At 38.9% G+C, this 13,934-nt stretch overlaps 1 protein-coding gene and 1 long non-coding RNA gene across 7 annotated transcripts in view; one reads left to right on the top strand and one right to left on the bottom strand.

Moving 5' to 3' along the window:
• The window catches only part of LOC107652241 (uncharacterized), a 57,842-nt gene extending 45,871 nt beyond the window's left edge, over positions 1-11,971 (top strand). Inside the window, exons 3-5 of one of the 4 annotated variants that reach the window (XR_008915363.1) lie at positions 706-810; positions 8,909-9,033; positions 10,935-11,971. This is a non-coding gene — a long non-coding RNA (uncharacterized LOC107652241). Of the gene's footprint in view, positions 1-705; positions 811-8,908 lie in introns of all 4 variants that reach the window. The other 3 variants (XR_008915364.1, XR_008915361.1, XR_008915362.1) reach the window with 3 other exon arrangements.
• Positions 1-13,934, bottom strand: part of COL5A1 (collagen type V alpha 1 chain) — a 307,559-nt gene that overhangs the window by 274,091 nt on the left and 19,534 nt on the right. The gene's annotated exons all lie outside the window — the stretch shown is intronic.

Here is a 13,934-nt window from a genome sequence, read left to right as displayed (position 1 = left end):
GGCCATTCTAAAGCATCTTCAGGGGATAGGAGAACAAGTCACTGATAAAAGATGTACTCATGAACAAGAACCTATGAAAACCGTTTATGCCCATTGTTTCCACCTTTTAAAAATTCTAACTCCCCTAAAGGTCTTCCTACTACTGCTGTTTATTCCTCCAACAGAGGTTTTGGATTTCTTTCTTTTTATTTTCTTTTTTTTTAAGACCTCAGGCTGTTTCAATTCACTAGCTCATGGGGAAAGAATCCATTTGTGGGTGAATAGTTCTACCCAAAGCAGCTGCTAGCCAGTCAGGATGCAAACAGCTCACACCCCAGCTGTACTGTACTTTAAAACCCAAAATGAGTAATCCCCAGTCACAGTCCTGGACGTACATTTTCCACACGATCTATAAATCTAGGTTTCTGCAATCCCACCCCATATCCCTGTTCCCTGGGTAGACTTCCCACAAGTCTGGATCGTGGATTCTTTATTCCAACATGGTACCTCTCCTTCTCTATCCTTCCCACTGCAGCTCAAATAAACCTCTCTATCCCATCTAACTCTCAGAGGCCATATTTTCTAATTGAGTCTCATTCCCTAAAATAGCTGGGAGCATCCTCTTTTCAACACTCAGCCTTTATGTACAACTTGAACCTCCTTATCATCAGCTACACCCTTCTTTCTCCCCTCCTAACCTCAAAGAACATCCTCTCTCCTCCATAGAGTTGTTGATTCCTGCCATCCTTTGGAACATGCCCCAGGCTAACGACTGGACCCACCTTGTCTTCTGAGGAAAGGAAGAATCAAAAAAGCTGGCACTGAGCCAAGGTAGGCCACCCAGATTGTTGCATAGGCTGAGAGGGGCTTTCTCCATGAACAGTAATGGCTTACTAACAAGGAAGTATTATCAGAGAGCAACGGCTGAAACCAAAAAGATATCAATGCATTTGCATAACAATTATTTATTGACCATTTGGTTTCTGCATTGCTTTTTAACTTTTTATATGGGTATGTCATCCCTCAACCAATTAGACTGTAAATAGTCCAGGAGCAAGGCTTAGGTTATCTCCACAGGACTAGGCACGTAGTTGGTGCTCAATAGTTAAGATTTTGTTCTTTGAATTAGGAGCTGCACAGGCTATCATTTCAGGACTCTTGTTCAAGCTTACAAAGACATACACCCAAACCAGCAGTGATAACTCCAGTGCCTTCTACTGTAACAGCAAAGGAGGTGACTCCTCTCCTCTCCCAAAGCTGGAGTCCTAGGAGAATAGGGCAAGTTTAGGAGGTGGCCTTTCCTAGCAGGGACCAACCCCATTAGGCTGAATATAAGAGCCACCAAACAAGTACTTTCTTCATAGCAACATGGGTGCTGCTGGGGGGCAATTCAACTTAATTCAATAGAATAAGCATTTTGAAGTGCCAACTATATACAAGGCATTGGCAGCAGATAAAGTGCCAAGCCTGAAGTCAGAAAGATTCATTTCCATGAATTCAAATCTGGCCTCAGATACTTACTAGCTATGAGATCCTGAGCAAGTCACTTCACCCTGTTTGCCTCAGTTTCTTCATAAAATAATCTGGAGAAGGAAATGGTAAATCACTCCAGGATTTTTGCCAAGAAAATCTCAAGATAGGGTCACAAAGACTTGGACAGGATTGAAATGACCAAACAGCAAAAACAACATGTACAAAGCCCTGTGCTCAATATCTCCAGAAGCATAAACCTTAGACTGCTGACCCTTCCATTTACCATCTGAATGATCTTAGGCAGTTGCTCTTCACATTTCCATTCCACTTTCCTCAAGCTCAAAATGCAGATATTATCTAGAAAACATCAGACATCCTTGCCACCTCTAAATGTGTGATACTGTGATCATACACAAGCAAAGAACTATAAACATAATACTCTGAAGAGTGAGAGCACTGACTAAAGGGATTAGGGAAAGATTTCTCCTAGGTGGTGCTTTCTATACCAAAAGCAATATACAGTATTCCCAGACCATATCTGAAGAAAGTGATTTCACTTTCCTTTGGTATTTACCTGGGCAGCTATTTAGCACAGTGCTGAACCTGAGTTCAAATTCCACTTCAGACACTTACTAACTTTGTGATCTTGGGCAAGTCACTTAAAAACTCTGCTTTAGTCTCCTCACCTATAAAATGAGGATAATAAAAGCACCCCCTCCCAGGTTTGTTGTTTTTACAAAATGAGATGTAAAGTACCAGCCAAATAGCATCATTATCATTATTGTTATTATTATGATCATCCCCTAAGCCACAGGTAAAGAACCATGACTTTTCTCTGCTCTAGATTATTGCATATATATATATATATATGATCATAGATGATCATAAATTCCCACTTTTTACTAACTGGGGAAACTCAGATTCATAGAAGTTTGGTGAGTTACCCAACATGACACAGGTTATAAGCATGGAGATTTTTCTCACATCACAAAATGGTCACCATTGGGGCAGTTGTGTCTATTTTAGCCAAAAGCCTTCAGTCACAGCTTGCTGGTAAAGTAACTAACTCTGAAGAATCCCTTGATCTCTCCTAGTCATCTAATAAATCCTCTCTGTCCTTTAAAAGCCAGCTCATGAGCTACCTCTTCCATTAAGCCTTCTCCAATCACTCCCCCCTTACTGCTCCCTCTTGCCCTTGAACCCCTATGCCACTTTCTTGCAGATACTTACTACATATATTACTTTGTATTGTGAAGGACTTTTTTTCCAGTGTATGTCATTTATTTTCCTAACCAACACCAATCAATTCAACAAACATTAAGCATCCACTGTATAATAGATACTGTATTAGGCACTGGAGATTTAAAAACCAAAAATAAAGCACTCTCCACCATCTAAAAGCCTATATCCTATTAGGAGAAACAATATGAACACATATAAGAAAATACAAAATATATACAAAGTGATTTATGTGGGAGGGTTAAGGTATAGCTCTTTCAGGACAGCGACCTTGATACAGACTTTGTACAGTGACTAACACAAAACATTTTGAATCACAGAATATTAAAGGTAGAAAGTACCTTAGGGATCATATTTCAAACCTCTCTCCTATAGTGGAAAATCATGTGCTACTAGAAAAACCTATGCTATTAGAAAAAGCAGATCAATGAATTTTTTAATTACTACATGAAAAGAAATCATATTTTCAATGCTTGAAAGTGTTCCAATTTATATTGATCAAACATCAAAGCTCCATCTCTGTGAGCCTCAATTTCCTTGTCTGTAAAATGAGGATAATGGTAATGATGATCATGATACCAAAAATATTAACCTTTCAGGATCTTTGCAGGGAAAGGACTTAAAATTTCAATATTACACTAGATCAGTGATGGTAAACCTTTTAGAGACAAAGTGCCCAAACTACATCCTCATGCTGCATCTGAACCACTCTCTTACCCCAGAGGGAGGAGGGAGGAAGTGCTCCCCCTGATGCTGGGCAGAGGGGTATTTGAAGTGAAAAATGTCCTCAGGTGTGGTGGAGAGGGGAAGCAGAACAGCCCTCTCCAGTGCATGTGTTACCCAACATGGCAGTAGATGATCTCTAATGTCCCTTCCAGCTCATACCCCTATGATCTTAGGTAGCTAATATGAGCTATTCTTATGGAATAAGATAAAAAGAAAGGATTACTATACTGTCAAGAGGGGGCTGGATGAACCCAAACCCCAAGTTTTTTAAGTGAACTAAAAGCAACCTACTTTATTGTGATTATCACCACCAAAACCAATCTTCTAAACAATTTGGGTTTTTTTTTCCATTTTGACAATTTCCCCAACTTCCTGGGGATGTTCCTCATTTCTAGGGGGCTGGAAAAGATGGCTTCTGAGAACCCTTTTAGCTTTAAATCTTGATATTAACACTTAGGATTCACATTAGAAAAATGACTGCAAACGTTAAAACATCAGTTACAAAATTTCACAGAGCTGTAGAATGAAGACATTAAAAAAAAAAAAAGGAAGAGGCAGCAGGCCTGGGAAGGGAACCAATTGAAACTTCATAGAAAAAATGCAATAAATACTTCTCCTAACATATCACAGATGGCGTCCTTCTAGGACAACAAAATTTCCAAATGGTTCTTGGGTAATGTTATGGTGTTACCATTATTCTGATGCTACTAGAGAAAGTAGATCAAGAAATATGTTTGTAATTGGCTGAAGGGAGCCAGGCAACGTTCAATGTGTATATATATATATATATATATATATATATATATATATTAAGTAATTACTGTGGTCAAAAAGGGCATCTTTGAAAATTTATTCTAATATATTCTAATAAAACTGTAAAAAAGATAGCGAATGAGAGGGCAAAAGAACAAATTTGAGAAGAGGCTAGAAAGGGAAAAACACATACCTAAAACATTAAACCCAGAATGTAAAAACCAGTACTTGTACTCTGGACAACCCCTGAAGAGTGTGGAGGTTGCATTAGGAGACAAAAATAAAATCTGACTTAAAAAATAAAGAGAGCTGTAAGGATCCAATGAGAACATCACATACATGAAAGTGTCCAGACCTTCTATATAACATTTAATCTAAGTTTCACTGGATTTTAAACCATAACATGATATAGGACAAAAAATAGAAATAATGTCATATTGAAATGATGTCAGAAAGAGTATAAGTGAATTTTTATTTTATTCATATTTTTACATTTTATTTCTCTCTCAACAAATTACTGTAGGAAGGGACACAAAGGATATTTGTGGGCATGCATTTAGCCATCTTAGTCTCATGTCTTAGAAAACAACCTTGCACACAAATTGTCCTTCTACTGCCACTTGTCATATTCTACACTGAAGGAATCTTGAGTTATTCCTATTGTTCTTAAGAAAGATATCAACTATATATCCCAGAGGATAGAAAATACTTCAAAGGAAAGGATGGAGACCCTGGGAGCAGACAGAACATAGTATATACACTGATCATTGTGATCATTGCGTTATTTTTTTTTACTTTCCTTATTAAAAGAGAGAATTTGATGTGGAAGTTGGGTGTATATTAAAAAATGATCATGACATAAAAAACAAAGGTATCAATAAAACTTTTTTAAAAAAGAAAAAAAAGGAGAAATAAAGAATGGCAACTAAAATCTTTAAGTCCCAGGAAAACTGGTTCTGCCTCACTCATCCTTTAGCATAGAATGTGAGACCACTTATCAAGTATATGGTAGAAAAGAATCTTTTTCAAATCTGAGTTAGATTGGAGGCAGTTGGGTGGCTCAGTGGATTGATAGCCAGGCCTAGAGATGGAAGGTCCTGGGTTCATATTTGACCTCAGACACTTCCTTGATGTGTGACCCTGGGCAAGTCACTTAATTCCCATTGCCTAGCCCTTGTCACTCTTCTGCCTTGGAGCCAATACCCAGTAATGATTCTAAGGCAGAAAGTAAGGAGATATATATATGGGGGGGAGAGAGAGAGAGAGAGGTTAGACTAAGTTCTGTAGTTACTTCTGAGATTCTATGATTTTGTGTAAAAGAGGCCAGGCAGAAAAGGAGTCAGAAAGAATGATGTAATGAATTGACAGAACTATTTCCAAAATACACTCTGGCTCACAGACCCATGGAAACACAAAAGAGAAAGTTGTATGACCTAATTAGAAAATAAAAATAATTAATAGTGATCACTGTAATGCATGAACTATTTCCTTTTAATCATAAATAGACCTTCAGATCAAATCATTTTAGTAAAGAAGGAACAGAAAAAATCAAGTTTAATGAGAACAGCCAATGAAAACTCAGGCATAATAAGGAAGATAGGGGCTGTTAAGTATGTTCAAGGCTGAAAACTGGTCAGTTATGTACCAATGGGCCTATGGCCAACACAGAAAGGGAATCATTGAATTAGTTAGAATATGTGATTCTTGTTTAGAAATTCCTAGAAATATTTGTGACATACCTATAGCCACAATAAGTGCTATGATGTATCATAGTTATATTGAGTCAACATTATGCTTTCAGCCAAAGAAAAATGTCAGGGAGAAGTGTCAATCCTGCCTGAGTAAACCGTGAGCATGAAACACTTACGCTGGGGAGGAACTCTCACTAGCTGCAAACAAATGATCAGTGACAAAAGCCAAGTTGAGGTAAACATAAAACTTGCTCTTACTGGCATCTGATATCTGGTGGATCATTTTGAGATAGGTATGATATCAAAAATACAAGTTTATTTAACCCTCAATAGTTTGCACATGCATGAATTAAGCCTGTGAGTTGGTACATACCTTTCCCAATTATTAACAGAGGCTCCGTGACAAGAGTTTGCTCAAGGGCTGGAAAATGAATGTGTGCATTCATGTATTGCAATTCTGTGCCATTTTGTGGTCAGGATGTCATTAAGTAATGGTTTAGAACTTTATGACTTCTTTAATTATCTGCCTTTCCAAAGAGGAGTTTTCCAACCCTTTCTATCCCAGAAAAGATTTCAGGAGACCTTCGATTTTAGCAGCTACCCCATTGTGCACCTTACTATATAGCTGAGGCATGAGATGACTCATTAATGACCATAACATTCTACTTTCACCTTCTATGTTACCTCATGAAGTACAAGCAAGAGAAAAGAGAGGTCCCATGTTTAAAGTCAGAGACAAAGCTGATGGCAAAGTGGAAACAAAGGCCCAGGTCTTCCCATTCCCAAACTTATGCTCATTCCACCCAAGAAGAAAGGTCACACTGAGGAGTGACAGAATACCACACATCTCTTCACCTACCAGCTTTCCAGCCTCAGTCATTTTTTTTATCTACTTTGTGCCTCTGATAGTTTAAAGATGTGGAAGTTCCCTATAGACCAGCTAACCTTACCCAGATGAGGTTATGTCTGAAATGTAATAGCTTAACTACTATGCCAGCTTATCCAGTGCTCAACCCCCCCATCCCATTCTTAGAATCCACTGGAAGATTACAAACTTCATGTAGATATTTAAAAGAGAAAATAATTTGTGAGCTCCCCACCTCTTATCTTTTATGGTGCTTGGCTTCATTGCCAAACTTTTCACATGTTTCTTTCATCAGATGTCAACGGATATTAAGCAGACATGACATACCTGGCTAAGTTAATCTCCTCCTATCACTCTCTCCTCCCCAATAAAATGGAAAAAATGATTCAACAGAGGGCAGCCTGCCTCTTCTAACAGAATATGCTATTTGTGGCTGAACCTAGGTTTCCAGTCTTAATCCCCAAGATCCTGTCTAAGACAGCATTAAAAGTTGAGCTGTATATACATACCACAGTATGGCTTTGAAGAATGAATTTATAAATGATGAGAACTGAAAAGATATAGAATTCCTCAGAAAATCAAAAATTAAGTGCCTTTAGGGATCATCTAGTCCAACTCCCTCATTTTATAAATAAGGAAACTGAGCCCTAGAGATAGGAGGTAATTTGCCCAAGATCACTAGTAGGCTGAGCAGGGACTAGAGCCCATACCACCTATTAAGCTTCTGAAATTCAAACATTAATATGTACTACATATCCTCAACATCCTCATAATATCTTACTTATGGTAGATTTTCAATAAATGAAGGAAGGAAGGAAGGAAGGAAGGAAGGAAGGAAGGAAGGAAGGAAGGAAGGAAGGGAGGGAGGGAGGGAGGGAGGGAGGAAGGAAGGAAGGAAGGAAGGAAGGAAGGAAGGAAGGAAGGAAGGAAGGAAGGAAGGAAGGAAGGAAGGAAGGAAGGAAGGAAGGAAGGAAGGAAGGAAGGAAGGAAAGAAGGAAGGAGGAAGGGAAGGAGGAAAGGATGGAGAGTGAGACAGAGAGAGAAATTATTTTTGCAACTATCTTACTTACAGGCTCTGCTGTTTGGATAATAATAATCAAGTGGAGATAACATGGCTTCCTATTTATACTTCATTTTCATCATCATCATCATTCCTGCAGAGGAACCATAGTCTGTACCATTTGTATTTTCCCAAGAAGGAGCAAATCAAATATCTATTTAAAAAATACCAAAGCTCTAATATCCTAGGGAAGCCTCATTTCTAACACAGCAATGCGGATTTTTTAAAACAAAAAACCATCCCCTAAATTATTACCAATGTTTTATGAACATATTCATAAACAAATGTTGCTCAAAGTAAGATTTCCTCATACTATTTTGTTCCATATCCAGAAAGCCCAGCATAGGGCAATGTTGTAGAGCATGGTAGGAAGAACACTAGATTTGGTGCCAAAGGTTCAAATCCCAGTTCTAATTGTACTAACCTATGTGACTTGGGGCAAGTTATTTATTAATTTCTCTTGGTCTCATTTTTCTCATATATAAATTAGGGACCAGGAATATTTGACCTCTGAGTTTCTTCTCACCCCTAAATCAATGAGCTCATATTACCAACTTGTCTCCAGTACCCTACAGTGCTAATTATATTTCCACAAGGAGAGAGTTGGACTAGATGATCCTAAAGGTCTTTGCTCTCTGAAATTCTGCCCTCTGTGATTATACAATTTGTATTGCTTCTTCTCTATATACTATTTGACTAGGACAGTGAGTTGTCCTATAGTTTAAAACCAGAATCCTTAGGCCTAAAATGCTTATATGCAGCCTGTAATGTTCAATAGTGAGAGGGGAACCAGCTCTTGGCAAAAGACCAAATTGATATGACAGAAAAAGCAACAGGAGAACAAATTTCAGCTTCATAAAATTTAAGATGACATGCAAGTAAGGAGCTCCACCAAAATAATTCCCATGACTCTGTGAATCATATTCCTTTCAGCAGGGCAGCTGTTTGCAATTTGAAGAAATCTGCCCCCAAGGTAAGGAGGGAAAGTATCTGTGTTGGTACAGGCAGGGCAAGGACTATGGGCTAAGGATGACTGAGTATGTGAAGCAGCACTACCAGTGATGCCCAAATACATAAGGAAATCCTAATGTAACCAGCTCCCTCCGCCTCCTTCCTCCAAAGATAACTGGAAACATCTGGCAACTCTCCTGTGAAACTGAAGCAAAGAAAAGCAACATTCTCCACAACAGCAGTTACCCATGTTTGCAGAAATATAGACTACATGCTTCAGGAGGACAACCCTACAAGTACTTCTTCCTTTTTGTATTTTTGCGAGACCCTGACTTTCAAGCTTGTTTAGAATCTTTCTCCTACCCTTACAGTAGGTGATACACTGAAAGCCTCCAAATTAAGCACATTCCTACACCCAGTTATAGATATATGCAAAGTGCCAAGCTTATAGTCACAACCCCTAAGGAAACCACCTAATTGTGCCTCAGTGACACCATCAGAGAAAAAATGCAATTTTTACCCAAGCAGAAAGAGCCATTGTTCAGTTGTTTAAGTCATAGCCAACTCTTCAAGACCCTGTTCAGGATTTTCTTTGGCAATGGAACTGAAGTAAACCTGGAGAAGTGACTTTCCCAGTGACATAACTAGTAAGTATTTGAGGCCAGAACTCAGGAAAATGAGTCTTCCCGACTCAAAGTCTGGCACTTCATCCACTGTGTCATCTAGCAACAACCAAAGGATTGTCTGAAGGTACATTATAGATTATCTAGTCAAATTCCTTCATTTTAGAGAAGGAACTTATCTATGATGCAAGAATGATGACCTCAGTTAGCAGTCTAGAAATGTGGGGCTTCCACAGTGCAGAAGGCAGAGTACTTGGTTCATTCAGTCAGCATGGGCAGGACACAAATCCTCTTAGGAAACTGAACAGTGGCTTAGACCCCCAAATTCAGCTCTGATTTTCTAGCAACCCTCATTAGAAAACTGAACCAATTCAAAGAGAAGAGAGCAAAATTTTCTATGGTCATAGCTGAATGTGTTCCTGGAAGACACCACCTAGGTGGCATCCAAACCATCACAGTTACACTGGACTGACAGTCATTTTTGGTCCAAGTTTGGCTGACCTAAGGATCATTCTTTTGACCATGCAGATCTTACTCAAGGCAGTATGAATGAAACAAGTATTTCTTAAGCACATCCATCTTACAAGACACTATGCTAGGTGCTCTTTGTGTAGTACAATGGAAAAAATGTTGCCTTTGGAGTCAAAGGTCCTAGGTTTAAAACTTAGCTTTGCCATTTCTCCCTTAGAATCTGAAGGAAGTTTTTACCTCTCCAAACCACAATTTCCTCATATAGAAAATGAATAGGTGGGACTGTCTTCACAGAGCTTACATTCTCCTGGAGGGAATACAGTATGCATACAGTTAAGTAAATTCAAAGAAACTCTAGGAGGGAAAGAGGACTAAAAACTGGAATGAGCTGAAAAAATCTCCTATAAAAGGTGGCCCCTGAACTAATCCTTGAGGACAAAGAGATTGGGGGGTGAGAGGGTTGGCATTGTACAGTCCAGGCCCAAGGAGTTATGGTGAGGGGGGGGCAATACAGAGGCAATAGGGATGTCAAATCCAGGAGAATGTCAAGTAGACCACTTTAGTTAGAATATAAAGCATATACAGGGATATTATATGACAGATATTTAGAAAAGGCTGGTGGGAGCCAAATTGTGAAAGGCTTTAAATGCTAGGCTGAGTTTATATTTATTATCTTTAGGCAATAATGAGTCATTTTAGATTTTTGAGTGAGGGGAATGATCAGGCCACTACAATTCCTATCTGACCAAGTACTCTGCTACTTAATTACTGTCATGTGAGCCCAGAAAAATGGTAAAACCTCTCTGGGTTGGCCTTACTCTAATCAGGTTTCAGGACTTTCAATCTCACACTCCTGCATTAGTCTCTGAATATAAGCCCTAGAATTTCATGGAATATTGGACATTATAGGATTCTGATTTTTCAAAATGCTGTCCTGGTTACTATTTAGCTGAGAGACAAGCTAAGCCAAAGAAAACATCTTTTCTAGGAAACATATGACCTAAGTTTTAGCTCCCATTTCACCACTAAATAGCTGTAGGCCCTTGTGTAAGTCACTTCACATCAATCACCTTGCCCCCTCCTGCTTTTCCCTTCTTTTTTAGACTTTGCTGCCATCCTAGTCTCCTGGGTATTCCCCAGACACAACACTCCATCTGCCACCTCCAAGCATTTGAATTGTTGTCCTTTTGCCTGGAATCCTGTCCCTTCTCACTTCTGCCTCTTGACTTATCTGGTTTCCTTCAAGACTCAACTCAAATCCAATGTCCTACAGGAGGTCCAGTATCCACTGTTGCTGTCTTCCCCTCTAAGAATACTTTCCATCTCCTGTTGTAGGAACTTGTGCACATGTCATCTCCTCCATACAAAGGGGAGCTCCTTGGAGGCTAGGGGTATTTTTTGCCTTTCTGCTGGTTGGTTGCCTGACCTTAGTGGGCCTTGAGTAGTTCACCTATAAAATGGCAATAATAACAATTGCAAATAAGGAAAAAGACTTGTACAAGAATATTCATAGCTGCACTCTTTGTGGTGGCAAAAAATTGGAAAATGAGGGGATACCCTTCAATTGGGGAATGGTTGAACAAATGGTGGTATATGTTGGTGATGGAATACTATTGTGCTCAAAGGAATAATAAAGTGGAGGAATTCTATGGGAACTGGAACAACCTCCAGGAAGTGATGCAGAGTGAGAGGAGCAGAACCAGAAGAGCATTGTACACAGAGAGGAATACACTATGGCACAATCGAAGGTAATGGACTTCTCTACTAGTAGCAATGCAATGATCCAGGACAATTCTGAGGGGCTTATGAGAAAGAACACTATCCACATTCAGAAGAAGAACCATGGAAGCATAAACCCAGGAGAAAAACAACTGCTTGATTACATGGGTTGATGGGGATATGATTGGGGATGTAGACTCTAGAGGATCACCCAGTACAAATATCAATAATATGGAAATAGGTCTTGATCAAGGACACATGTAAAACCCAGTGGGATTGGATGTTGGCTATGGGAGGGGGTTGGGGGGAGGGGAGGGAAAGAACATGAATCTTGTAACCAATGAAAAATATTCTAAATTAATTAATTTAAAAAATTTAAAAAACAATTGCAATTCAATAAACATTTATCTATTGCCTACTATGTGAAGACTATCTGGCTACTTTGTGAAGACTATTGCTTCTAATCTAACCCAGCAGCAGAGAACTGGACCAAATATTCTCTTGAGGGTCTTCCAGCTCTCAGAATGACATGTATGTGAACAAGATGATCTTGGGCATATCTCAACAAAAGTCAGCCCTTCAAAGGGCAAGTTTAAAAGGAATTCACAAAAGTTGACTTTCATTATTTACATGCAGAGCCTCTTAAGAGTTTCTATTAGACTCCCCTTGAACAAAAAAAAAAAAGGCAGAGATGCTTGCTTTTATGAGCTATGCTCATTTTTTTTCTCCCCCTCAACCTTTGTTATATGGTTCAGTAGCCTGTGAAATCTGTTTCCTCTCTGCCAGACTCCCCAGACCCAGACCATTTAAGACAGGCCCCTTGGCCTTCCTGTCCAAAGTGGCTTAGGGCTCCTGCCCCAACTGCTGCTATTGGCTTCAGGTCTGAGAGGGATAACCCAAGATACCCAGATGAAAGGGATAAGTCAAGAGCTTGGCCTCAGAGCAAGTAAATCCACCATTGGCAGTCCAAATACTAATTACAATAATGTCTGGCATTTGGGGTTCAAGTTGGGACCAAATTGCATTATCACATCTCTGAATCTCACAAAACAACTCTATGAAATAACTATCATTGTTATTACCCCCATCCCATAGAAGAGAAATCTGAGGTTCCAGACCAAGAGAACTTGCAAGAGAAGAGAGAATTTCTTATTCATGTCAATTTGCTTAATGCCTTCTTCTCCCTACGTCTAAATTTTCTCCTCTAGAAAAATAAGGAGGTTGGATTGAATGACAATTTTCTCACAACTATCTTGTGAGGGAAGTAGCATAAGGATTATTATCTCTACTTTATACTTGAGGAAATTAAAGCAGAGAAAATGACTTGCCCATTATTATGTTGCTAGTAAGAAGTAAAACTGAGATACAAACGCAGTTCTGCAGATTCCCAATCCATATTATTTTAAGAGTCCTTCAAAATATTATTCAACTCTATGAATCTAGACCCTCCAGAGAAACTAGAACTCTGACTGAAAAGTAAGGCAATCTGGAGTAATCAATTTGTTTTTTTCTTTCTCCCTTCCAAGGGTAATATTCCAAGTCTTGCAAGAAAAAAAATAATGCATTTGAAAAGTATGAATTACAATATATCAAAGGATAAGAGGAAGCAATAGATTCATACTAACCTACCCCAAGAATTCATTTCGTTAGATTATTCTTAGACAATGGGGCCAGATTTTGCTAACAGTATAAGAAATGAACACACATGTCCTACCCCAGGCATACAAGTTCTATTTTTGACAGCCTAAACTGCATGAGCAAGTGTCTGAGGAAATAAGTTAGGGGGTCCCCTTGTTGAGCTGTGGGCAAACTGTGAAGCTATACAAACTCCTTGGTGAATGGCCATATCTGGGTATACAGGGCAGAATGGTTGATCACAAACTCACTTAATCACTTATTAAGAGTTTTTATCAAAACTTAGAAATGAAACCACAATCCCCAAGGTAAGAAAACATGCCCTATGAGAATACTGAACTTCTAGCTCAAGTTTGGGTTGCTGGAACTTCTTCTTCAATTCAATAAGCATTATTTTGATTCCCTCTATTGCCAATGTGCCATGTTAGCCATTGGAGATATAAAGAAATTTTAAAATGAAAAATCCTTCCTTCAAGTAGCTTATGTTCCCCACTGCCACATCTTAAGGCTATGAAAAAGACAAACTAGCTCTTCTCAATTTCTTGTACTCAGATTACTCCCTCAATTCTGAATTATTGTTCAAAATTATGATCACTGTGGCAGAGTTAAATAGCATGTATATCTTTTCCAAATTCCCTTCTTGTTGTTCAGTCATTTCAGTTGCATTCAACTCTTTGTGACCCCATTTGGAGTTTTCTTGGCAAAGATACTGAAGTGGTTTGTCATTTTCTTCTCTAGTTCATTTTATT

Source organism: Monodelphis domestica, chromosome 1 (genome assembly GCF_027887165.1).
Source record: "Monodelphis domestica isolate mMonDom1 chromosome 1, mMonDom1.pri, whole genome shotgun sequence".
Lineage (NCBI taxonomy): Eukaryota > Metazoa > Chordata > Mammalia > Didelphimorphia > Didelphidae > Monodelphis > Monodelphis domestica.
Note: the sequence above shows the minus strand (reverse complement) of the source record. Positions and strands in the feature narration are given on the sequence as shown.